This window comes from Castor canadensis, chromosome 5 (genome assembly GCF_047511655.1).
Source record: "Castor canadensis chromosome 5, mCasCan1.hap1v2, whole genome shotgun sequence".
Lineage (NCBI taxonomy): Eukaryota > Metazoa > Chordata > Mammalia > Rodentia > Castoridae > Castor > Castor canadensis.
The window spans coordinates 82,010,074-82,034,145 of record NC_133390.1 but is presented as its reverse complement, the minus strand read 5'-3'; the positions used below and the strand labels follow the sequence as shown (position 1 = coordinate 82,034,145).

General features: G+C 42.8%; 1 protein-coding gene across 15 annotated transcripts in view; it reads left to right on the top strand.

Annotated features, from left to right (window-relative positions):
* Lpp (LIM domain containing preferred translocation partner in lipoma) overlaps window positions 1–24,072 on the top strand; it is a 642,244-nt gene that overhangs the window by 19,758 nt on the left and 598,414 nt on the right. For 2 of the 15 annotated variants that reach the window (XM_074073553.1, XM_074073559.1), the window contains exon 2: window positions 3,828–4,030. The exons of 12 other annotated variants lie outside the window; for them this stretch is intronic. The gene's annotated coding sequence lies outside the window, so the exon portion shown is untranslated. The remainder of the gene's footprint in view (window positions 1–3,827; window positions 4,031–24,072) is intronic. One more of the 15 variants, XM_074073555.1, reaches the window with a different exon arrangement.

Genomic DNA, 24,072 nt, shown 5'->3' with positions numbered 1-24,072 from the left:
AAACTCTGTTCTTAGAACTTACTTCAAGAACACTGGGAGAAATCAATGTAAAACAGTCATTCATAAGGAAATCTGTGATACTCAGGAGTGGAACCAGTGTTTCGGTTTCTGATAAGTAGGATATACAGTCTGTTTTTATTCTTGGAAGCTTTTATCATACAATACTACATTATGTTGTAGTTTGACTTTCACACAAATTGGAGCCCAAAACTTCTTACAGGAATTAAAAATACAAACTCGTGGGCAGTATGTGTTTTATAAATTACAGAAAACAGAAGTGTAAAGACATGGCATAGTAAGTAGAGTGAAGCCTGCAATGGGCACCGAAACCCAGAGGGATCCATGGATGAGGCAGCAGGGATGGCATGAGAACTGGGAAGCCTGATAAGGTAGCAGGTGCACAGCTCAGTCCTCAGTGCCAGGGGAGATGGGGGAGGAGACATCTCCAGTAAGGAGCTGAAGTGGGGGCAGAAGCTGAGGGCCGTGAAGGCAGGTGTTCGAACCTCAGGGCAGTGAGCCCTCTGTGTATCTTTCTAATCTCGATGGTCTTGTTGAACTGGGCCAACTGACTTTTGGATTCTTATTTCCAGTGCTGTCCCTCACTCTCACCCTTGCCCCAGCATCTCCTCCGTTTGGATTATCCTTCCCCATCTTCACCCAGTTGAATCCATTTTGATTTTCAAGTTCAAGCATATTAAAGTAATCTCACTCATGAAGCAAGCTTTGGTTTCTAAGTAATTACTTCCTTTCATGATCCCCCATGGCCTTTTATCTGTACTGCTTGGTCAACACTGAGTACTTTCTGTCCTCTATTGTAGTTACCAGTTTGCAGATCTTATTTTTGGTTTTTAACTTCTTTAGAACATTCATTCCTGCCTGGAATTTGGCAGACATGTAGGGTAGATTTTCAGAACGAATGGATGCATGCATGGATAGATGGATGGATGGTTGGAAAGATTTGACTTTGTCCATAGTAGATTCAAACTTAGCTCTTTTAGGGTAGGATCTTAACTTATTCATATTTACATCTTCCAGTACCAGCACTGAGAATGTGCCCCTTCATTCATTCATTCCACAGTAGAGTTTTAAGCACTATGTCAGTTGCAGTAGTTAGCAGTCATTTGTTGGTAGTTTGTACTGAGAAAATAGTGCCTTTGCGTTATTACTGCTTTCATACTTGTAAGGTTTATCTGGATTGCCTTTTTTTCTTTTGACACATAAGGACTGAGCAAGAAATGGTGTGTTTTTTTCTACAAGTACCTCTAACATACAAACCAAAAGCTCTGTTATTCATTCAGATGCGTTTGCATTAGAGAGAGATTGCTGGACTTAGAAAGACTGTGTCTCAGTTTATAGAGTAGTTCCTTACCAACTTGCCTCAGGGATAAATCCCCTTTCCAGTTTTCTAAAGGATAGTGTCAGGATGCTCTAGTGCTCCTGGTTGACCTTCTTCTTCATGTTTTGACTTTTCTTTTTTAATACAGTGACAGATTATATACCGCTGAGGTGGTAAATGGAAAAAAGAAGTGCAGTGGAGGGAACTGTGTCTTAGGGCCTTGGGTATGAATCATAGGAGGAAGTGTCAGACATGACCACATGAGCTGGCCTGCTGACTTAAGTTCATGCTAGATCAAAGTCAGAGTGGCAAGATTGGGAGGAGTTTGGTGAGGTGGAATTGAAGAAATGTATGGTGTTTGGAATGCTGGGGTTGGAAGGATCATGGAGGTCATCCCAGTCTAGTGGTTCTCAAACTCAAGAGGAGTATCACAATCATACTAGCAGGCTGGGCTCCATCCTCATCTGATGCACTGAAGCAGCAGGGCCCATGAATTTGCATTTCCAACAAACTCACAGGCCTTGCCAATGCTGATGAGAACAACTGATCTAATCCAGCTGCTGGGTTTTTCCTCTTTCTTTCCCTTTTTTATTTAAAAATAAATATATGGGGAAATGAGACCCAGAAGATCAGTGGAAATGACTTGCTTAGAGTCATACAATCTGTTAAGTCAGCTAGAGTCTAGACTTCCTCACTGCTCCACACTGCCATCAGCTATCGTCCAGAAACACTGCTACTTTTAGTTCTGCTTCAGTGTGATAACTGACTTTCATCAGCTCTGCTTGATCTGTTCACATATTCACGTATTATTTTTCAGGGCCTTCCATTTGACTGTCTCTAACTAAATATCTTTCAGTACTGGGGATTGAACCTAGGGCCTTGTGCATGCTAAGTAAGCACTCTACTTGTCATGCTCCTCGCCTTTTATCTTTTTTTTTTTTTTTTTAAATAAGAATCTTGCTAACTTTGCTTGGGATGGCCTCGAACTCATGATCATCCTCCTGCTTCTGTCTCCTGAGTAGCTGGGATTACAGGTGTGTGTTATCACACAGTTCATATTATATGAATACACCCAAAAGTTGGAGAGGAATGAGGGATGGAGAGAGGAGCTGCCCAGAGGGCCGAGAGACTTCCTGAGGGAGGCCTTCGATGTCTGCTGCCTGAGGAGGGCAAGGGACATGGAAAGATGAAACTTTATGTACCAGTGCGTTGTGTTTAAGAGCCCATGGAAAGATGATGGACTCCCGATTTGGTGCATATTCTTTTTCTTTCCCATCCACAGAGCTTTCTGCATGGGCATACCTGGGAGACTCAAAGAGGCTGTCAGTTCACATTCTTCTCACAAGTGTTGAGAAGAGTGAGGATTTTATGGTGTCACTCTGAGGAGTGTCCAGCTGTTATAGAGCTCCCAGAATTTCCAGGTGCTCTTGTCACTCCATTGCCAGAGCTGCTTGGTGAAACCTCAGGAGTTCAGCTCATTACATAGATGAGGAGAGTGAACCTCTACTGGGGATCTTGCCCCAGTGGAGGGCACCAAATATCCCAAGGTACCTCATGCTTCTTTCCTTCAGGCAGCCTGAGTTGCCTTCCTTACACTGAGCTCCACTTAGACTAATGACTTGTGTTTTTGTTGCCCAGGGGCTTCTGCTGTTGGTTGACTACCTTTTGCTTTTCCAAGATCTTAGAATCTCCTTTCTTTAGATCATAACTTAACACAATACCATGTCATGCTCCCAATGCTTGTCTTCTGTTCATTGGCTCATACTGCTCTTTCTCGGTCAGAATTACCTCCCCCGCTCCGCCACCGCTAGCAATCATTTACCTCTATGCTTCCCTTGGCTTTGGGTCACTCTGTTGTTAGTCAGAGTAAGAATCTAAGAGATACTCTGCTTTTTGCAAAAGGAGATTCACAGCAATGTGTGGAGTGGTGAAGAATGTATTGACTCCGTCCTTATTGTCTGGCATCCGGGGACTGGGGACAGATGGATAAAGTATCATTTTGGTAATCTAAAAGGTTGTGGTCAACACAGGAAATAGATATGCATACCAAATTGGGACAAATTGTCTCCTATCTTAGTGGAGCTTCTCTCTCAGGCTCATACATGTACCTCTGAGGGGAAGCCCTCCATTGTAGCTCTGTGGCTTCCTCCTGAGCCCCTGAACTAAACTGTCCAGTTAATTTCCTGCCTCCTCATCTCCTGGGGCTGGAAGGTAACTTGACCTTTTCTCTTCTGGTTTCCTGTGATTCTGGAACCCCTCCCTTTCTGGGGTGCCCATATCGAGGACACACTTGTTTGCCCAGTACATTTTCTGCACTTACAGTTTCTTCTCTTGCTCTCACATTTCCATTTAAAGCCCTCTTGAGAGGTCGGAGTGTCTCCTGCCAGCAGCATTCCTTCTGGTTTACTGGAACCCCTGTTCTTACTCTGCTAGGAATCCAGCCATGAGTGGGCTTCAGCACAGTCTCTCTGTCGTCTCTTGTCTCTTCTAGGATCGTGACCTCTGGCTGTGAGAAGCGACAAGACGGCCCTGGCTCACCTCACAGCCAGGAAGAACACAAGCTAATTTCCAGCATCTCTCCTCTGCTGCTTTGAGTGAGACGTTCTTCTTCTTCCTCTTCTGTTCAGCCACATCCTGCTTTAGCCCACTGACAGACAGTAGAACCTCAGGCTATATCATTTGCCTGGCACCTGGGTATGATAATAAGTTACTTGTGAAGCAGTGTAGAGTGTTTATTGGGTTTGTTTTTAGGAGGAAGTCAGAATGGTCCTATAGTGATGTTTGGACAATAATAATGTGTTGATTTGATTTACCAATTAATTTTATTTCCTGATATAAGTATATGCATGGCCTTGTCAGAAGAAAATTAAGGAGAACCATTTTGTGGAAAGTGAGCAGAAGATACTTAATTACCAGTTCTCTTCCCGTTCTGCCCTGCACAGGTTCTGTGCTCCCGAACTGTGCTTTGACTAAGAGTGTGTGGAAACACATTTCTCCTTCAGCTTCCCAGCTGGCCTCCTCTCATCCCACTCACTCTCTCCTCTGGGCTCTGGGTCAAATGGACACCTTGGCCACACCATCATCTGACCTTGCCCAGGTTTCCAGGATGCTCTCCTCTGACCTGCCAGTCACACTCCTGCTTCTACTCCCTCCATGTATTGCTGGTTCCACTGTCTTGCATGCTTGTGTGTCTTGGTGCATGCTTCGCCCCTTGCCCAAGGGACCTCCCCTTCATTCCTGTCTGATAAATGCTGGCTTTTCCCTCAAAGCACAGCACATATGTATGCTTCTTGAGTCTCATTTGAATCCCTCTGGAAGAACTGAAGGTGAAGACAGACCCAAGTTTTATTAGGTGTGGTATTTTTCTGTAATAAGTGTAGTACATGCTCAAAACAGAAAGTTTCAAAAGTACAGAACCATATAAAGAAGCAAATGAGAATCACTCATAAATTCATTTTTTAGGAACAAGCGCTGTTTGTGTTTTTAATATTCTTTTGTGCCTAGTTGTTTTTATGACTTTTGTGCATTTGTATTGTACTGATTTAAAATCTACCGTATGTAGGATTTTACATCTCATTTCACTAAGCAACAGAACATGAGCACCTTCTCATGACTTTAAGAAGCTTTTATACATATAGTGTTTGGTGACTGCATATTCTTCCATACTAAAAATACACCATGATTCTAATATTTCATCACTATAAATAGCACTGTGGTGAACATCCATTTTACAGAATTCTTCATCAATGACTCATTGTTATCTAAGATAGTTGTTAGGATTTGAAATTGCTTGCATGAAGAATAAGAAATGTTTTTGCCTTTAATTTCAAGAGTAACTTGTGGTCACTAGAGAAAGTTAGGAACATCTGGGAATGCACCAGGAGGAAAATAAAAACCACCTGTAACCACTTGCAATAACTGTTGTGAAATTGTTGTTAATTGTGTGTGTATATCTATTTTTCTATCCCAGGGCCTGGCAGACATTTTCTTTTAAAGGACCAGATAGCAAATATTTTAGGCTTTGCAGGCTACATACAATCTGTTTCTCCCTTCTCCTCCTCTTTTTCTTTTTCTAGATTCATTTTAAAACATAATAAAATTATTCTTGGCAGTAGGTTGTAAAAGTACTTGTTTGCTGTCTTTGTTCTAGTCTCAAAAGTGGGACCATCCTGTATGTACTATTTTGCAATTGTTTTTCTCTGCAGTTTAACTCCCTCATTACGGTTCCTCATAGTTTTCTGTTTTATGTTGCCCAAGTATAATTAATAGCTTCCTACTGGGATGGCCACAGCATCTTGACCATGTCTCTGATGTACACTTTAAAGCATGTTTTATTGTGAATATTTGCTGAGGCGTCTCCTTTCATGTCTAAGTCATCATTGTCCTTCCAGCCCAGTACATTCCCTAAATGAGACCTAGTAAGTGCTCAGCAAATTCATGTAGAAGGTTGCAGTAGCCTGCAAGTTTACCCCTGCAAAGTGCCTGTGTTCAGAGCTTTTTTGTTTAAGGTTTGTACATTGGGCTAGCAGCATTAGCATCACTTGGGACTTGTTAAAAATGCGGAATCATAGCCCCATACTAGAACCTTCAACTTAAAATGTCCCTGAAGTGATTTATAGGCACATACAGTTTGGAAAGCAGTGCTTTGGAGCTCATCTCCTCCCTGTTGGGCATTTACTTATTTACCCCGTTCTTTCCATTGCTAGGAGCATCCTGTACATGGACTGTGGGTTTCACTAATCCAGGAACTGGCCTGGGAAGCAAACACAGCTTGTTTCATATGTGGCACGAGTTGACATCTTGTCCAGCAGAATGTATTTGGCTCTCATTGCTTTTGTCTGGGGGGTGATATGGTGGTGGAAGAAATAAACATTGATTTGGAGGGAATGTAAGGATCTATAAGGCCAGCAATTCTTAATAATCAGAACAACCAGAATTAGAAAATTTAAAAAAATCCAAAAAACTATGTGCCTGCACAATCACATCCCTGGTCCTGAATCAGACTGAGAAATAGGTCTTGTCATGAAGACTTAGAAAAACCTGCCTCTGTTTCTGTTAGATCTATGCTGGCTGGCCATTGTTCTGTTGTACAGATGAGAAAAGTGAGGAACAAAGAGGTTAATGAGCCTCCCAAGGTCTCATGAATTTTAATAGCAAAACCAGGAATGGGTCATGTGCTGTCTACCTGAAGATATAGTTCACAACACCTGAGCTGCTTGCCAACTTGCAGTATTGGACTGGAAGAAAGACTGGGTAAAGAGGTTACATCCTTGTCCTGGGAACTCTGACATATCAAAATGCTGCAAGTGACCTGGCTGCACAAGTGTCATGAATAGACAACAAGCCAGATAACAAGCCAGCTTTCCTTTTCCCTTTCCAACTTTGCTCTTCCTGGTGCCTGCCTTTGGGGCTGTGACTGGAAAGCGTTGGGCACTGTTCACAGCTCTAAGTGTCCCAGGTAGCTTCCACAGCATTACCTGTCCTCCTTCACCTTTGCAGAGTGTTTGATGGCACCTTTAAAGACACTGTCCCTTCAGTGTCAGGAATTTTAATGGGAACCTTTGCTTCCAGTTGGTTCTGTCCAGTTAGAGGCAAAGAGAATGAATGGGATGTTGGCCAAAGCTTTTCAGTGAACTCTATGGACAGGCTTACAGACTTCATAGAAAAGCTAAGGGTGTGATTAGCACTTTGATTACGTGGTAGACCAGAATGAGAAACAGGAATAGAAGTAATTACCATGATAGCTTTCATTTATTGAGTGCTTACTATGCCGGGCATTCTGCCTGCATCATTTCCCTTACTCCTGTAGCAGCTATGAGGGAGGGGTTTGCAGGGAGAGTGACTTCCCCAGGTAGCAAGCTGGGATGTGAACTTAGTTGTACTTTATTTCAAAGCCATGATACCTTGCTTCTCAAGCTGATTCTGTGCTCGTTGCCTCTCACCCACACTCCTAGATTGAACTCAGTATGTAAGGACACATGGTAAGAGTTGTCAAAAAATGGAAGGGCCAGTGTGTGTGGTGGTGTGCCTCTGTCATCCCAGCTACCTGGGAAGCATTGGTAGGATCACAATCCTAGACTGGAGGATCACAATCCTAGACTGGAGGATCACAGTCCTAGACTGGAGGATCACAGTCCTAGACTGGAGGATCACAATCCTAGACTGGAGGATCACAATCCTAGACTGGAGGATCACAATCCTAGACTGGACTAGGGCAAAAACCTGAGACCCTATCCAAAAAATAACTAAAGCAAAAAGGACTGGGGATGTGACTCCTGCCTAGCAACCACAAGGTCCGGTACCATCAAAAAAAATTTAATTTTATTTAATTAATTAATTTATTTTTATTTCTTTTATTCATATGTGCATACAATGTTTGGGTCATTTCTCCCCCCTTTCCCCTGCCCCCTGCGTTTCCCCCCAAAAGTTTTTTTTAAAAGGAGCAGACTATGTCAGGTAGTCAATGACCCAAGAATCATTGAAGATGTTCAAGCAGAAACATGGCACCTCTAGGTGGGAGTACAATGGCAGGTTTAACTGGACATTGCAATTCCTCTGGGATTCCAGTGTATCAGGCATCCCAAGATGTAGCCAAATTGGATGGTCCAGCCATGGAGCAATTTAATGTATGATAGGTAAGCATATGTAGGTAGGCCTTTGGTGAGGCAGCAAAATAATTAGTTTGGATAGGCCTGAGGGCTGGACAGCTATAGAATTCTGAGTATCTGCAATGTGTTTTGCACTGTTGGGTTCTGGGGTGCCCTAGATATGAGAACTCTCCTATAGGGAACTCCCTGTAGTTGGGGAGGGAGAAATGCGCCCAGTGAAAGATAATTAGCTATCCAGTGCCAGAGTGTCAGGAACATGCAGAAGTATGTGTCTTGGGTGCTTAAGTGAGGGATGAATTCAATGAGCAGGGGAATTATTTTTTAAAATATTGGATTTGGATTAGGCTTTGAAGGCTGTTTGGTACTCCTTTAGGTTTTAGGAAGGAGGTGTTGAATCACTACACTGAGTGTGAAAACCCTCGAATAATAAGGAGTTTAAGAATGACTCTCCAGGCTTCTTCCCAAAGTTAGTAGGGCTTTCTTGGACTCTTTTTGGCTGATGGTGAGGGAAAGGGCTGTGGTGCTTCTCTAGCTCAAGAAGCATTTGCATGTGGTCTCTGTGGCTGGAGTGAGCAGGGTCAGCTTCTAAGGATGAATAGGGGTTTGCCTGAAGGAAGGTCCAGCAGGGCCCACCTGGAAGCCGACTGTGTAGGTAGAGGTGAATGCAGGGACATGAAAGAAAATGCTTAATTCTCTTCTCCAAAGAAAAGAGATACAAACTCAGGCTCCAAAAACATGAAAAGCATAATAATAAACAAGAAACTCATTGTAGAAATAAAACAAATAAAAACTTGAGGTTATTTTGGAGAACTAGAGAAAGATTCGAAAGATCTCTTAGATTCTGAGGCTAAGGGAAAGTTTAGTCCCCTGTGAGTGGCTTAAAGGGGGTGACCTCAGAACCCTAGAAAGAAAACGAAACCACAGTGCGTGGTCCAGCCCTGTATTGAGTAGTATTTACCTAGAAATTGTAAAGAACATGTTACCCATTACTTTTAACTTTTGCAATCAAACCACAGAGCAAAGAACACTTGATGGTTACAAAGTATATACATATGCATGTATACATGGATCCACTGTAAACCCTGGAGATTACTGACTAGTTGAAAGGGAAAGTGGAGGAAAAAGTGGAAGGAAAACATCAAAAGGGTGGGTGAAGATACAATCAAAACCTGATATGGCAAGAAATTGAGATTTATAGCCAGGTATAGTGGCATATGCCTGTAATCATAAACTACTCATGAGACAGAGATTGGGAAGTCCAGCATGGGCAAAAAGTCTGAGACCCCATCTCAACCAGTGGCTGGGCGTGGTCCTGACAGGCATGCACCTGTCATTCCAGCTACTCAAGAAATAAATGGGATGATTGAGGTCCAGGCCAGCCCAGGCATAAATCTGAGACCCTATTCAAAAAATACCTAAGACAGAAAGGGCTGGTCGTGGCTCAAGTGGTAGAGTGCCTGTCTAGCCAAAAAAAAAAGAAATTAAGATTTATGCATATTAAATAAACTTACAGATGAAACTAACAGTTAAAGAGAATAGTGGTGATATATGAAGTCAAGAATTGGGAAAGGGTGGAAAGTATGAATGGGGTGTAGATAAGCTAATTAACTAGTAACTCAAGAAGTAAAGGCATAACACTAATGACTGGGAGAGTTTAAAATAAAACTACACGTGGCTGATGAATTGTTGGGAATGGGACTACAGTGGGAAGAGATGAGACAAGATATCCTTCTTTCACTATAAACAATCTGGATTATATTGTTGTGTTTTATTTTATTCATGGTGGTGCTGGGGTTTGAACTCAGGGTCCTCTGCTTCCTAGGCAAGCTCTCTACCTTTGAGCCACACCTCTAGCACTTTTTGCTTTAGGTTGTTTTTCAGACAAGGGCCTCTACTTTTTGTCCAGGGCTGGCCTTGGACCCTCAATCCTATTCACACTTCCCAAGTAGGTGTGATTATAGGCATGACCCACTGTGCCTGGCTCTTATTATTTTATTTTCTACTATGAACATTATCAAGCATCTTTTAAATTAAAAAGAAGAAGGAATTACTTCAAGCTAAAAAGAAATTGCTACAAATAGCATGACCCAGAGGTCACAAAAGTCAAACATGAATTCAGGGGCTTTCTTGAGAAAACCATTACAAAATGTCACTCTTTCAGAGATCACTAAGTGACAATGAGGTTCCTTTTATAAGTCACTTTACCCTCTTTTAAGAACTTCTCCCTTCCTCTCTGTCTCCCACTCTTTAACTCTCTCCTAACATCCTCCTCTCCAATTTGAACACTCTGTGCCCTTCAGCTCTCTTCACTGGCTTCAAAACAAAAAGTGTTCCCAAATGAAAACTTAGAAATGTAAAGAATCCCTGAGGAAACCCCAAAATCAACAGACAGCACAGGCTGTGCAGTGCTGTGCTCAGAAGCTCACTAAGGCCTGGAGGTTGGAGCTATCTTTAGCAGCTTCTGGGCAGACGACAAGGACTCCTGGTCCCTGGGAAGGAGGTAATTAAAGCAGGCAAGCACTCTACCACTTGAACCATGCCCCCAGCCCTTTTGTTTTCAGGACAGCATCTCACTACCATTTTGGCCTCATGTCTCCTCCTCTGGAGTAGCTGGGATAACAGATGTGCACCACCACACTGGGCTCACCAATCTTTTTTTTAATCCTTATTCTTGCTGGGAGTTTGTTTGTTGTTCTCTTTTCTTGATTGAATATTCATAAACATTCCCAGATTAGTGTCTAATTCCCATGTGACCACTCCTCTATTCCACGGAGGGGAAATACTATTTTTGAAAATTTAACCATTTGCATATCCACTGTCATAAACAACACTTATGTTATGATGTTAGGAACATCTTTGTGCATAAAGCCTTTGCCATTTCTTTATTTCATGTTAATGTTTAGTAGGGGAACAAAGTGGGATGCCTGTGTCATCATTTTTGAGGACATATTTCACTGATTATACTTGCTTTGGTTTTCAGTGGGAATCACCTGGCATTTCTACATATGAATTTTTTTTTTTTTTTGAAAGGAGCGGTAGGAATTGGGAGAAGAGCAGCATCTCTGAATCAGCACATTTGGTTCTGTGGCAGCTTTAGGAAGATCCATTTTGACTTATTGAAAACCTGGTACCATAGACATCCAGGGAGCATTAGAGGACTCATCCAAGGAGTCCTGTGGTACAGCCCACACTCCTTGACTTAGGCTCAAGATGGTCTTACACCCAACACCTTGATGTAATAAATTTTGGCCTACTGCTATTCAGCATGATCACCTCCTAGTACATCACCACTGTGATAATCACTGGAATTGTTTCTCAGTGGCTTTTGGAAAAATTAGTTTCATTCTTAAAAATCAAAGAGACATTCCCACTGAGAATATTGTACAAGATCTACAACTGCTTCTATGCATGGTATAATAGAAAGGGATTTAAAGAATGGCAGGCTATTAGATTAAATGGATTACTGTGAAGAAATCTCTAGATGTGGGAAACATAAGTTTCAATATATTGAAGAGTCTGTCTCAGTGTTTTATTGTTGCCATATAACATTACATTACAAATCTTACAAAAGATGTTTGGAAACATTTGGAAATCAGTCTGGCAACCTTTATTGCATGGTTACTTATGAAATCTGCATGACATAATAACAGAAAAATGGGACCCTTGTCTTTCAAAAGGTTAACAATTCATTGATCAACACTGACCACACACTGAAGGACATATGTCCAGTTTCACTGTGGAAAAAATCCTGATTGTAGTGACTCACAGTCTAGTGATTTTCGATAGTGGGTGGTAATATTGTGTTGGAGGTGATGATGAGACACATAGATCTAGAATATAACAGCCTGGCCTGAATGTGCTCTAGTCATCCTATTTTAACAAGAGAAATGGGCCAGGATGGGAGAAGGACTCACTCAAGGTCACAAGTAGTGAGTAATAGAACCAACTGTAGTCTCCATACCTCCCTGTTGCTAGTCCATTGTTCTCTTCTTATGTCACCTTTTATAATTTAAAATGTTTGCTATTTTATTTCTCCATGCATAGGCTGTATTTCATGAGAATGGAAATTAGAGAACTTTTTCATCATATAGAGGGACATGGTACATTTAATGATGGAAAACCAAATTTGCCTGGGATGGGATCAAGAAGAGTTTAAATTCTGAGACATCAGGAACAATTTCTGTGGTCGGAAGGGCTTTTACAGAATTGGGGCCACACTGCTGTTTCTGATGCTTGGAAAATTTGGGACTTTATTTGGACCTAAGACATTAGCATTCTCTGGAACACAGTCTACATCTGTAAACTCAGAGGTTTACTTCTGATGGGCCGGGCTCTATAGACTCTTCTGCTTTGTTTCATGACTCCATGATTCTGTATTATGTCCCATGCCCAAGATGACTTGGAGGGAAAAAAAAAAAAAAAAACCAAGCAAAAAACCCACAAACCTTGCTGAATCAGTAGCAGCATCACCTGCTTCTGTCTGGCTGGGAAGTAGGTCAGAGCTCGGCAGACAGAAGAATGTGGTTGGCTGCAGCTGTGAGCTCTGCCCTTTGCAGACACCTGCCCCAGAAAGGCAGGAGGGGTTGGCACTCAGAAGTGGAAAAGAGCATATTTGTAGCCCTAGGTGCTGTAGGCTGGAAATGATTGATAGGACAAGGAGCCACCTGGGGATAGAGGGGATGAAGGAAACCGGCTGGGGACTGGTAGAAAAAGGGAGGAGCAAACATATGCTGAGTGCCTTTCTTGTGTAGAGCACTGGCTCCTATGCTGTTTTTTACTCCCAAGTGCACTGGGAAGTGGCTGTCAGCCTCTGGATTTTAAGGCTGAGGAGGCTGAGTCTTAGAGAGGCTAGGGTAGCAGAGGGAGGAGAGAGATGATGTTGACTTGAGCCAACTGTGACATGCTAGGTTCCAGTTTCTGGGGGCAGTGATGAAGGAGATAGGCAGAGTCCAGGGCCCCAGACTGCTTTAAGTAACGCTAGCTAGGAAAAAACAAATACACGTTTCAGACAGTGAAGCATGCAAGCAAGAGAATACAGCAGCAGTAGGAGACAGAGAGTGACAGAGTGCCGTCATTTTACTTCCTGGTGCATAAGATTGTGCATTGAAAGGAGCCAACCCAAGGAAAGCAAGCCATCTGGGGTTAGAATTTAGCCTTGGCCATAACATGAACCAGCCATGTGGTTTGAGTTCCCGGTCTTTATCAACAAGGAGGCACTGAATCCTGGCTCTTCCCACTGTACTAGATGATGAAGGAAGAGGAAATGGATCAGTTTGATGTGCAGCCATTTTTAAAGCCTCAATTGGTTATGAAAATGTAAGGAATTGCTGGGATTACAGGTATGTTCCACCACATCCAGCTTGTTTGTTGAGATGGGATTGTATCTGACCTGGCTTGCCTCTAACTGCAATCCTCCCAATCTCTGTCTCCCAAATAGCTTGGATTACAGGAATGAGCCACTGTGCCTATCCAGCTTTGGTTAATTTTTAACAGAATAGTTTTTTTTTATATGTATACTTTACTTATTTACCGCCTTTGTGTGCTTCGAGGCATTAACTGTTTCCTTTCATTATTTCCTTATTCCTGGAATAAGGTCAAGGATGAGGATCCCTGAGGCCAGCCTTAGGAGAGTCTGAGTTTGATGAGTGGCGTCAGAGGACCTTTGGGAGTATGGAGCTAAGAGGTGGACTTTTTATTGTGTCTTCAGAAGGGGGTGAGAGTGGACTGGAGGGACCATAGTCAGGAGTCTGTGACACAAACTGAGTAACTAGAGAAGGCAGGAATCAAAGTGGCTGGCACCACAGTGTTACACATTGTAGTTGGTCAGTTGGTGAACACACTCTTTTTGAAGGCCTCCCATGTGCCAGGCTGCGACCGAGGAAGAGGAGGTACAGGAGGCAACTACTTGATGCAGCATCTGCGGTGACCTTACTGTGCACTGAGTCTTCTGGCTGCTGGGAATCATGCACTTTTGAACCTCAATGAACCTCATACTCAGTAACGTTTACCTTGCTAGATGAGTTATTCATGTGGGCAGAGATGACAGTTAAGTGTATAGAACACCCTGTACTGAAGGGTTCCAGCCCTGCCAGGGACAACTTCTCCGTGGTATATTGTAGGGAGACTCAAAGTGTCCTACAAAGGGCCTCGGAACATTGGGATGGTGCTGTGACGGTTGGAAGTCCTGAAACAGAAGTCATTTACCAATGAGTAAGGAAATATCTAAATATTTTAGTAACCAGTGTTGCTGTGTGTTTGTACTGGTGTCTGTCTTATATGTGGCTATCCAATTATGTCATGCTGTCATCAGTGTGATAATTGATGTGCATATGAGATACAGAAAAGGAGATGACAGGAAAGCTTTCATAGGATTGCTGATGGTTGAGTTAGGTTTTGTAATATAAGTAGTTTTGTTAAAAAAAAAAAACTTTCTAGGAAGAAGGGAAAAGGTAGGCAAGAATATAGCACAGGATTCATGGCTGGGGATTGGGCCTGGTGAGATTTTGAGCTCAGGTGATTTTAAGTGTGGTGGTAACCATTAACAAAGCAGGGGAGAAAGGAGGAAGAGCATAGCATCCATTTTACCCTTCCACGGGTAGGGAAAAGATTGGGGAGGAGGGGAGGCTGTGTTTGCTTTCGTTGTCAATAATAACTTCCATGTGCAGGTGTTAGGCAGTTTGGAGGTATTGTCTCTAATCTTCCAGCAACCCCACGAGATAGGAATTTTTATACTTCATTCAGTTTACTGGTTAGAAAACTCAGAATTTAAGTTTAAGTGACCCGCATAAAAGTTCTACAATAGCAGGAGCTTAGGTTTGTGACTGCAAAGCCTGAATGTTTGACTCCTAACACCGTGTTGCCTCTTTATCCCATAACATCCATGAAGAACGAGGTCTTTTCCTTGTCCAGAAGCATAACCTTTTCCACAAAATGAGGATGAGAGCGTGTGTTCCAAGTACTGCCAGCTCCCAGGGAAGAGGGAGCCTCAGTTCCAGGGTTTCCTAGCACCCGCCTGCAAGACTGCTCTTGGGGAGATGGGTGGTGCTTCAGTCTGTCTGTTCTTACGACTTTCATTCTGTAGAGACAGCCTCCTGGTGATGTCAGAGAGAATGAGCAGATCACATGGATGTTGCTGTGTCAGGTCTTGTGGCTGTGCTTTCTCAGAGTTAATCAGTAACGTGGTCCCTGGTTCAGATTTGGCCTCTCTTATGACTTCATTGTAGGAAAAGAATGTGCTGATTATGTTGGGGACAGGGTGTTGGTCTGTGTGCCCTTCATGTTCCTTAGTGTTCTGCTAAGTTTTACTTCTCCCCCACCAGAAGTAAAAAAAAAAGGAAAACAAAACCAGCTGAGAGGCAGCATAGTACGGTGATGAAGAACACAGAGGCAAATTGCATGGATTCAGTTCCCTGCTCTGCCACTGTCTAGCTCTGGGTCTGTTCTTGCCTCAGTTTTCCCATCTGTAAAACGGGAACAGTGATTACGCTAGTGGCTTCATAGGTTTATTGGGAAAGTGAAATGAATTGGTATTTGTGAAGCATGTGGAAAATTGCCTGTCATATAACAAGTACCATTTTTGTTAAATGATAATAAACTTTCATAAACTGGCTCTGCCTTCACTGCCCTTACGTGATATTGTATATTAGTACATTCTGGTTTTCCTTAAAGACCTTGCAGGTTAGGGCTCAGGACTGACTTCTGTTGTGTGCAGTCAGGTGCAAAAGGGTGACACGTTCACAGGGGTGGTCTGGTGGAGTCTGGTTGTGACCACTGCTTTGCACAAGACCTTCATTGGCTATGGAAAATGTGTGGCCAAGAAATGCCAGGTGGAGTGATAACTTTTATTTTGCTACTAGTGAGGAATTTGGGTTAAATAGAACATGTTTTGGATTTATTTTTCAGTTTTTTTTCCAGGCATTGTCTACTATTGATTGCTATGCATCAATAGTTTTATCTCTCTGGGTTAGGCGGTAGGTAGGTAGTTTTAAATTTGAACAAAAAGTGGTTGCTTAAAGGGAACTAGCAAAAGATTTGTATTCTGACCATTGGGGTTTAAGGCTCAGCTCTGTCTCCCACATTGGGTTCCATCTTTGGGCTTTCATGTGCTTTTGTTCTTATGGTTTCTTCTGTGATGCCACTAGGATGCTGGATGGTCAGTCGATCTGCCAGAGAGTGGACTATGCTGGTCCTTGGTCAGGTAGTCTTGGAGTATTGAAGGGAGTATTTTTTGTGAAGGCTGTTGATGGTGACTTTGCTCAGTGAGCAGCACAAATTGACCATCTTCATTTCTATCTCTCCACATGGTCATCGTGCCTCTAAGAAGTCTTAATTTCAGCTTCACACTTTTTCTAATCCCACAAATATTTTAATGAAAGGGAATAATTACTACAACTCAGCTCTTAGGCATGGCATGGGTGGAGACACATTGTAACCACTAAGCTACTGGTGATGTCATTGCCATCCTGGGTACTTCTGTGCCTTCTGAGCTCACAATCTCCTTGTTTCCTGCCCCAGTCCTTCTTGTCCACTCCAAAGGACAGCTCCATCTAGGTCTGCAAACTCCTGAGTGTGATGCCTCGGAAAACCTAGTGGTGTTTTCCCTGGAAAATCAGAGTAGTCATGATGTCTGTGGTTTTTGAAGGGAGGAGGGATGTGTAATAATGTTCAGAGTTAAAATATTGATTTAACATTAGCTGCCCAGAGTTTTATTTGCTTACATATGCATGCATGCACGCCTACAGACATGATTGAAGTTTCCAACATTCTAAGCTCATATGATGTATTTTTATAATGGGGGAATACCTTTGGTGCCTTACTTCTTGTGTAGTAGTGTCATGTTTTCACTATTTCATTTGAGTTTTATAAAAAGCCTATAAGACAGCCAGAGTTGGTGGTAAGTACTCATTTTATGGTCAGGGAAACTGAGGCTCTTTCAGAAGTAAGTTTGCCTGTGTGAATGGTAATTCTTCTGACTAGTGTTTGACAGAATTGTTTTTACCTAAAAGGCATTAAAGATTGACAGTGTTTGTGATTTTTGAAGGAAGAATGAATGGAAGTTACTCTATTAATATTAACATTAAGCTATATCAAGGCTTAATTATACTTACGGTATAATTGATAGTGAGAAAGAAGTCACAGAAAGTTCATTCAATTTCTTAATGAAATAACAGTACATCCACCCATCCTTCCACACATCCACCTATCCGTTCATTTCATCATATTAAAAACAATACACCACATGCCAGGTACCAGGCTGAGTCCTGATTCATCAACGTTAAATCGGAATGACATTTGGCAGTTGAGAATTGAAGTGTGACTAGCTCGAAATGAGATGTGTTGTCAATGAAAAATTCTCACCAAAGACTTAGTACAAAAAGATATAAAATATCTTATTATTTATTATTATTCTTATTTATTATGTTGATTATTTCTTGAAATCATACTTTGGATATGTTGGGTCAAATAAAATACGCTATTAAAATTAATTTCTCCTCTCTTTTCTTTTAAAAAATGTGACTGCTAAAAAATTAACGATTGTGTGTGTGGTGTGCGCTGTATTTCTCGTGGGTATAGTTGATCTAGAAACTCACTGTATAGTCAAGGAAGTGAGATCTGTATGGCTATGTCTTCTCTAATTATGTGCTGTCCACTCTTCTCCTCTGCCTTTACTTTTGTGTCCATGTCCTCACCTTCTTTTGCCGCCTTTTGCTGCCTACTTCTCCTCTCCCTTTTCCTCTTCTTTTCTTCTCTTCTCCTCCACCTCTCTCTCTCTCTCTCTCTCTCTCTCTCTCTCTCTCTCTGTTGTCAGGATTTAGTTATATAGCCCAGATTGGCCTCAAGTTTGAGATCCTCCTGCCTCCACCTCCCGAGTGCTGGGACTACAGGTGTGCACTGCCAAAATAATTTCTTTTGTTTTCTTAACTCATTTCAGTTGATGGGAGCTGCTCTACCCAAGTCAATAGGACCAAATCCATTTCTTTTTATCAGTGCTCTGACCTGGCATCTGCATTACTATCACTATTTACCACTCCTTTCTTGGCATCCATCATTTGTCCTTTACCACTCTGGCCTTTCCTCAAGGTTACCTTGCTGGCTCTTGCTCGTCTTCACATCTGTTGATGTAGAAATTGCAGAGCTTTGTCTTCAGTCATTTTTCTGTCTTCATGCTCCTGTCATGGTGCTTATGGTTTTCTGGCTTGAAACTTCGGAGCTTCGGGTTCACACATGTAAGTGCCTTTTGGACACTCTGCCTGGAAATATTAAAGTTACCAGATACTCAGTGTGTCTTTTAACATTGTCACTCTGGTGAGCCATATCACCATCTATCTGCTTAGTCACCCAAGACTGCTGGGTGCTTTCTCCTTCCTGCCACCTCACTTGTATCTATCTGTCCTCAGATCTTACTGAGTCAACCATATTAACAACTTCTGCCTTCCCCTCCTCTACCTTCTTTGCCTCTCTTCAGTTCTGCCCCCCGCCCCATCTCTCCTAGTGTTTCAGCATTCTCGACTGGACTTCTTTTTCTATTAATACCCTTCTCCATTGCATTCTCTGTTTTTCCAGAGTGATAATCAAACATGCAAATCTGTTCCTGCTATGTCCCCATTTTTCAAATCCTTCAGTGATTTCTTCATTCAGGGTAAAATCCAAAGCGCTTTGAATGTACTAAGAGACAGGGATGGAAAAAGGCAGTGTGTGATTTGGCTCCTGCTTCTTCCCATGCACATTTCTCTAATCTCTGAGGTGACTCTGTGCTCTAGGAGTACACCTGGATTCTCTGTAGCTTCCACAACTTAACACCTACTCTTCTCTTTTCTGAAATGTAACTTTACTTCCCTATGTACCTGACTAAATTTCATCTTGTAACAACTCTGAGCCCCGTTATCTCCACTTCCTCCATTTTAGGCTGTTTGTTGAACTTGGCTGCCACTCCTTCAGGGCAAAGGTCATTCTTTTCATATCCATATCCTCAAGTTCAAATAGGTATGTAAGCAATGTTGTTGAACAAATAAATACTATATAATACAGGGGAGAGGTAAGGGATTGTGGGAGTTGTGATGGAAATAGTAGCCAGGTAAGAGTGAGAGCAGGGAGGGTCCTAGAAAAGGAGACTGACACTTGAGCTGACCTTGGAGACTGGTGGTACTGGCGTGGAAGGGTATGGAGAGACTTTAGTGGCCATTATGAATGTGCTTTGTTCTATAGGACATAAAGATACTGCATAGGCCTGTCTCCAGAGTAAAATGAGGAGGGGAATCTCAGGGGTCCTTTTGTTCTAGCATCTGGTTTGCCTCTGAGCTGGGTTATGTAGCTCAGGAATGCTTCCATCCTCTAGCGCACCATTGTCATATCAGGCAGGCACCACAGTCCTTGTTTGTTAGCTGCCTTGGAGGAATGGTTGCTTGCATTTGCATCTTTAGTTCTCCTTTGGAGCCACCTTTCTGGATAGCAGAGCATTGACCTCAGCAGCTAGAGACAGGGAAGAGAAAACTGAGTCATCTCAGGCCCTAATGAGGTGCATAAGGGACCCTTCCTGAGAGTAAGGGTCAGGTGAGGTCGTGCTTTGCCTGGGGTGAGTTTTGCCTTGAGGCTCCAGGCAGCACTGGAGCAGAGCTGAGCTAATTTTACCCACAGGAGCTGACTGTGCTGAAAGGCAGGGCTTATGACATTGGTCTTATCATCCTGTGATGCCCAGAAAGCTCCCAAGGTACAACCCTGTTATGTCTGGGCTATTTTCCTTTTCCCTTTCCAGTTAAATACATTTTTCCATTAGCTGTACATATGGGGAGTAGGATGCTGAGGTGTAAAGAGCTTTGGATTTGGGTAGAAGGCCATGGAGTTTGATTTGGATCCCACCTCTTTCCCTGGCTCAATAGATATCTGACCTTGGGAAAATTTTATAGCCTCTTTGGGTCTCATTTTCTTCCTTTGGAAAATAGGATTAACACCTATGTCCTGAGTTTGCTCTTAGTTTACACACTTGGTGACACTTGTCAAGCAATTGTCATGTGCGGTCACTGTTTTATCTCCTTTATTCATAGTTTCTCCTAATATGCTAAACAAAGGTATGTGGGCGGTCTTATTGCTGTCTGTCTTCTACATGTAAGGAAACACATGCACAAGGAGGTTGGGTAACTTGTCTCATTGCAACTAGCAAGTCCTGACAGCTGGGAATTGAACCCAGGCCATAGATTTTGGGGATCACACTTTTAACTGCTATATCTTACAGCCTTGAAATGATAAAACCTTTTGCTTAGACTATAGCATGGTCTTAATGTTTTCCAACTCCCTGCTGTGCCCGAGGCCTTGGGCTCCAGGCTGAGTAGGAAAGCAGTGTGGCAGTTGTGCTGTATTGAAGACATGGTCGCACTTGCAGGAGGAAGCCCTAGGTGAGTATCTGGTGTTTCAGGCCCTGGGTGGAGTGCCCTGCAGCCATTCTTTCATCTCATCCCCACAATCCCTTCAGCAGTCAGTTATCACTGTCGTGCCCATCTTACAGACACACACGCCCATCTTGGCACACACAGAGGCTGCTCAGTCTGTGTTTATGTTTATCTTTTTGTTTTCTTCATTAACTGAGCTGCCTCTCAGAATTATTGTCATAGAACCTGCATCCCCTTTTTGCCAGCCATTGACAACCCAGAGGAACAGATGTCTATGAAAAATGTGGTCATCAGTTGAGGAAGGCAGATCAGAGCAGGGACCAGATGAAGCTGAAAGAAAGGGCTAGGCCTTGCTTCAGTTGATTATTGCTATGTAACAGGTTACCCCAAATCTTAGTGGCATGTAACAGCCATGTATTATGATGGTGGATTTTCTGGGCCTGGAAGTGACCTGGGCTTATGACCCCTCTGTAGAGTAAAGAGGGGATGGGTTCTTTCTACAAGGTCTGGGGCCTCATCTAGAAGATTTGAAGGCTGGGTGCTAGAGGCACTTGAATGCTCACTTACAAGTCAGAAGAAATCATTACCAGGTCAGAACATCTGTAGATGTCTGTCTGTGTGGCCTGAGCTTCCTACATGCATGGTGCCTGGTTTCACTGGGCAAGCCTTGAAAGAGGAGAGAGGGAGAAAGAGAGAGAGACGGACACACAGACAGACCTATACCCCTGAGGCTGAGGAGGAGAGCTGTGTCACTCTGTTCCACTCTATTGGTGGGAATAGTACCAAGGTTACCCAGGTTCAAGGGGGGGGAAGTGATTCAACATCTTGATGCAGTGGCAGAATTCTAGAACAACATGTAGGGGTAGACATGCTAGGGTCATTTTCTGACAAAACAACACAGTGTACCACAGGCTCCTTTTAGCTTAGGAGAGAAGAAAGACAGGACCATAGATTTCCGGAGTCCTATACTGTGAGGCTGTGCAGGGTTAGATTGGTCAGGTATACAGCAAGCATGCTTGTGACGTACGTATCTGGAAAACGAAAAGTCCAATAGAGGAACTCTTTAGGAAAACATCAGAAATGTACCATAGCCATGCTTTGTTTTATGGGAATTAGAGTTTATGCTGGCCATATGCTAGTTTGTGTAATTCTGATTAGCTTATGACACCTGCTAATTATGTCCCTTTGAGAGTTCCTGGTCTCTGTGGCTAATTATAGCAAAGTGAGACATTATTTCCTTCGCAGAGCAATAGAGAAGGTCTTAGGTATAGACAGACAGGTCTAGGTTTTGGGCAGATAAGAAATAGAGGAATAGATAATTACTTAATTGATCTGTTTTTTTCCCCTTGTTACAGCTATCAGGAATAAGTCCAATTTAAGTGGAGCAATTTAAGTGTTGGAAAGGCAGGAGCAGTGCTAGTGTGATGGCCACGTCTGAAGCTGTTGGGTTTCAGAATTGATTACATAGTCATGACCTGGGGAGAAGGGAGGTGGGGTTTGGAAGGCACTGCTAAGGCCTCTGCGACTTGTCTCAACACTCCCCTAGCTGGTGACTGGGTGCTAGATTGCCAAGTGGAGTGGCTTTTTGACTCTTCTCATTCCATGCTGTAGTTTGCAGCAGGAAGATTTAGCTTCACTTTCATCTTTGAAATCTCACACAAATACATCTCAGTGGTGGATCTTCGGGTACTAGTTTCAAGGGAGTGTGGGAACTGTGTGGGAACTATAGTTTTAGAAGTCTGTTTCTGCAGTGCTGAAAGGCACTCTGGAAGGTGCAAGTGGGCTATGCCCATTGAAAGATTACATATACCCCAACACATCATTTAAAATTCCTAGGAGCAATTATCCTGAAGTATTTAGCATTTATAATTAATCATATTATTGTAATATAGCTAAGTATAAAATCTATTTAAGTTTATTTATATAAAATTAATATACTTAATATCCTGAAAGTACAGGCCATTTACCTTCTTTCAGGTTCTGAGCTGAATTTTCCTTAGTTTTGACAAGAGTGGTTGATTTGTGTTTTCTCAGTTCAGTTTAATCTCTTCCTAGGAGTCATGCCATAAGACAGCTGTTCTCTTTACTTTTTTTTTTGTTGTTGTTGCAGTTCTGAGGTTGAACTGAGGGCCTCAAACTTTCTAGGCAACTGCTCTACCACTTGAGCCACCCCCTCAGTACTTTTTTTTTCAGATTAGTAGGATCTACTACTAACTTTGTCAGGGCTCACTTTGGACATGATCCTCCTGCCTCTGCCTCTGCCTCTTGAGTAACTGGGATTTCAGGCATGAGCCACCATACTTAACTTGTTTTTTGCTAACTTTTGCCCAGGCTGGCCTCACTCCACGTTCCCCCTGTCTTGGCCTCCCGAGTAGCTGGATTATAGTCATGTCCTTTGCACCTGGCTCTTTACATGATTTGTTGTCAGACTTTAGTTAAATACTTACTATAAGACTGACCCTAAACCTGATTTGGCAATGTGGGGAGAGATAAATCATGAATTCTTCCATTGGGAAGGGGAATAAGTCAAGTGCAAAATAAGAATAGTATAAGGATAATTATGACTGATGCCATACATAGTAGACTAAGCAAATCCAGGGGAGAGAGATTATTCTGACCAGACTGAGAATGAGGGAGTTTCATGTAGGGTGACCATAGTCTGCTGATTCCATTGGAGGCAGTAGCATCTCTTTAAAGGCATTTGAAAATGTGCCAGAGTGTTTTTTGTTGACTTTGTCCTTGGAGGTCAAGCCACCAATGACATTTAGAGGTCATGGACAGGGCTGTTAGATGTCCTACAAAACATGAGGCACTATAGAACTGTCTTTCTCCAAAGGGTAATCTTTATTCTTGTTGAGAACTACCACTAGGCTTGAATGATATGTAGGATATGTATATTTGGGTTGGGGGCTAGAGGGGTGTTACATCCAACAAAGGGGATATTATGAGCCAAGAGTTCACTCTGAATAAAATAAAGGGTATGTGCTGGGTGTCAGTGGAAGGAAATTTATGCTGTGAATAGAAGGTTGAGTGTAGATTATGGAGAAAGTTGAGCTTTTATATAAAGCCATTGGACTTACTCTGCTGCCATTGGGAAACCACTTAAGATATTGGAGCAGGATCCTTCAGGGCACCAACTTACCCTTAGCACCATGTAGGCAATGCTTTTTGAGTGAATGAATGTCCCAGACATGTTGTGGTTGGACTAGGTAGTACCTGGGTTTGGCCAGATCTAGGACCCTGTGGTCCTGGGAGAGCCTGGCAGCAGTCAGCAATTGGACTTTTGGAGAATACACAGAGGGCATGGTGGCTTGCCATGGGGATATTACCTCCACATCCAAGTGAGTGTGTGATGGCCAGGTGGCAGCAGTTTGTGACTGCATTAAAGAGAGAGGCAGATGTCCTGAGAACCTTGAAGCAAGAGGGATTCTGCCACTCTTGTGGAGCCCCTGGACCCTAAGCATGCAGGGAGCATTCTGTACCATTTGCATTAATGCTCTTGCATCTTGAGCTTATTATTAATTGCCAGTCAAACCAGTGATTTGCTGACAAGGTTCATGCGCTGTGACCATGACTGCAGTTGTTCTTGGGAAGTGGCTTGCTGGTCTGCATTGTGATGGCTGCCACGTGGTGTTCCCTGTGCTATCCCGTAGGGTCGTGATGGCCTTTTGACATCTGGTCAGTTCTTCTTCCTCTTTTTTTGGATGGCTTTGGAGGTTGGGAGGTGAAGCTTAGGGGTCGAACT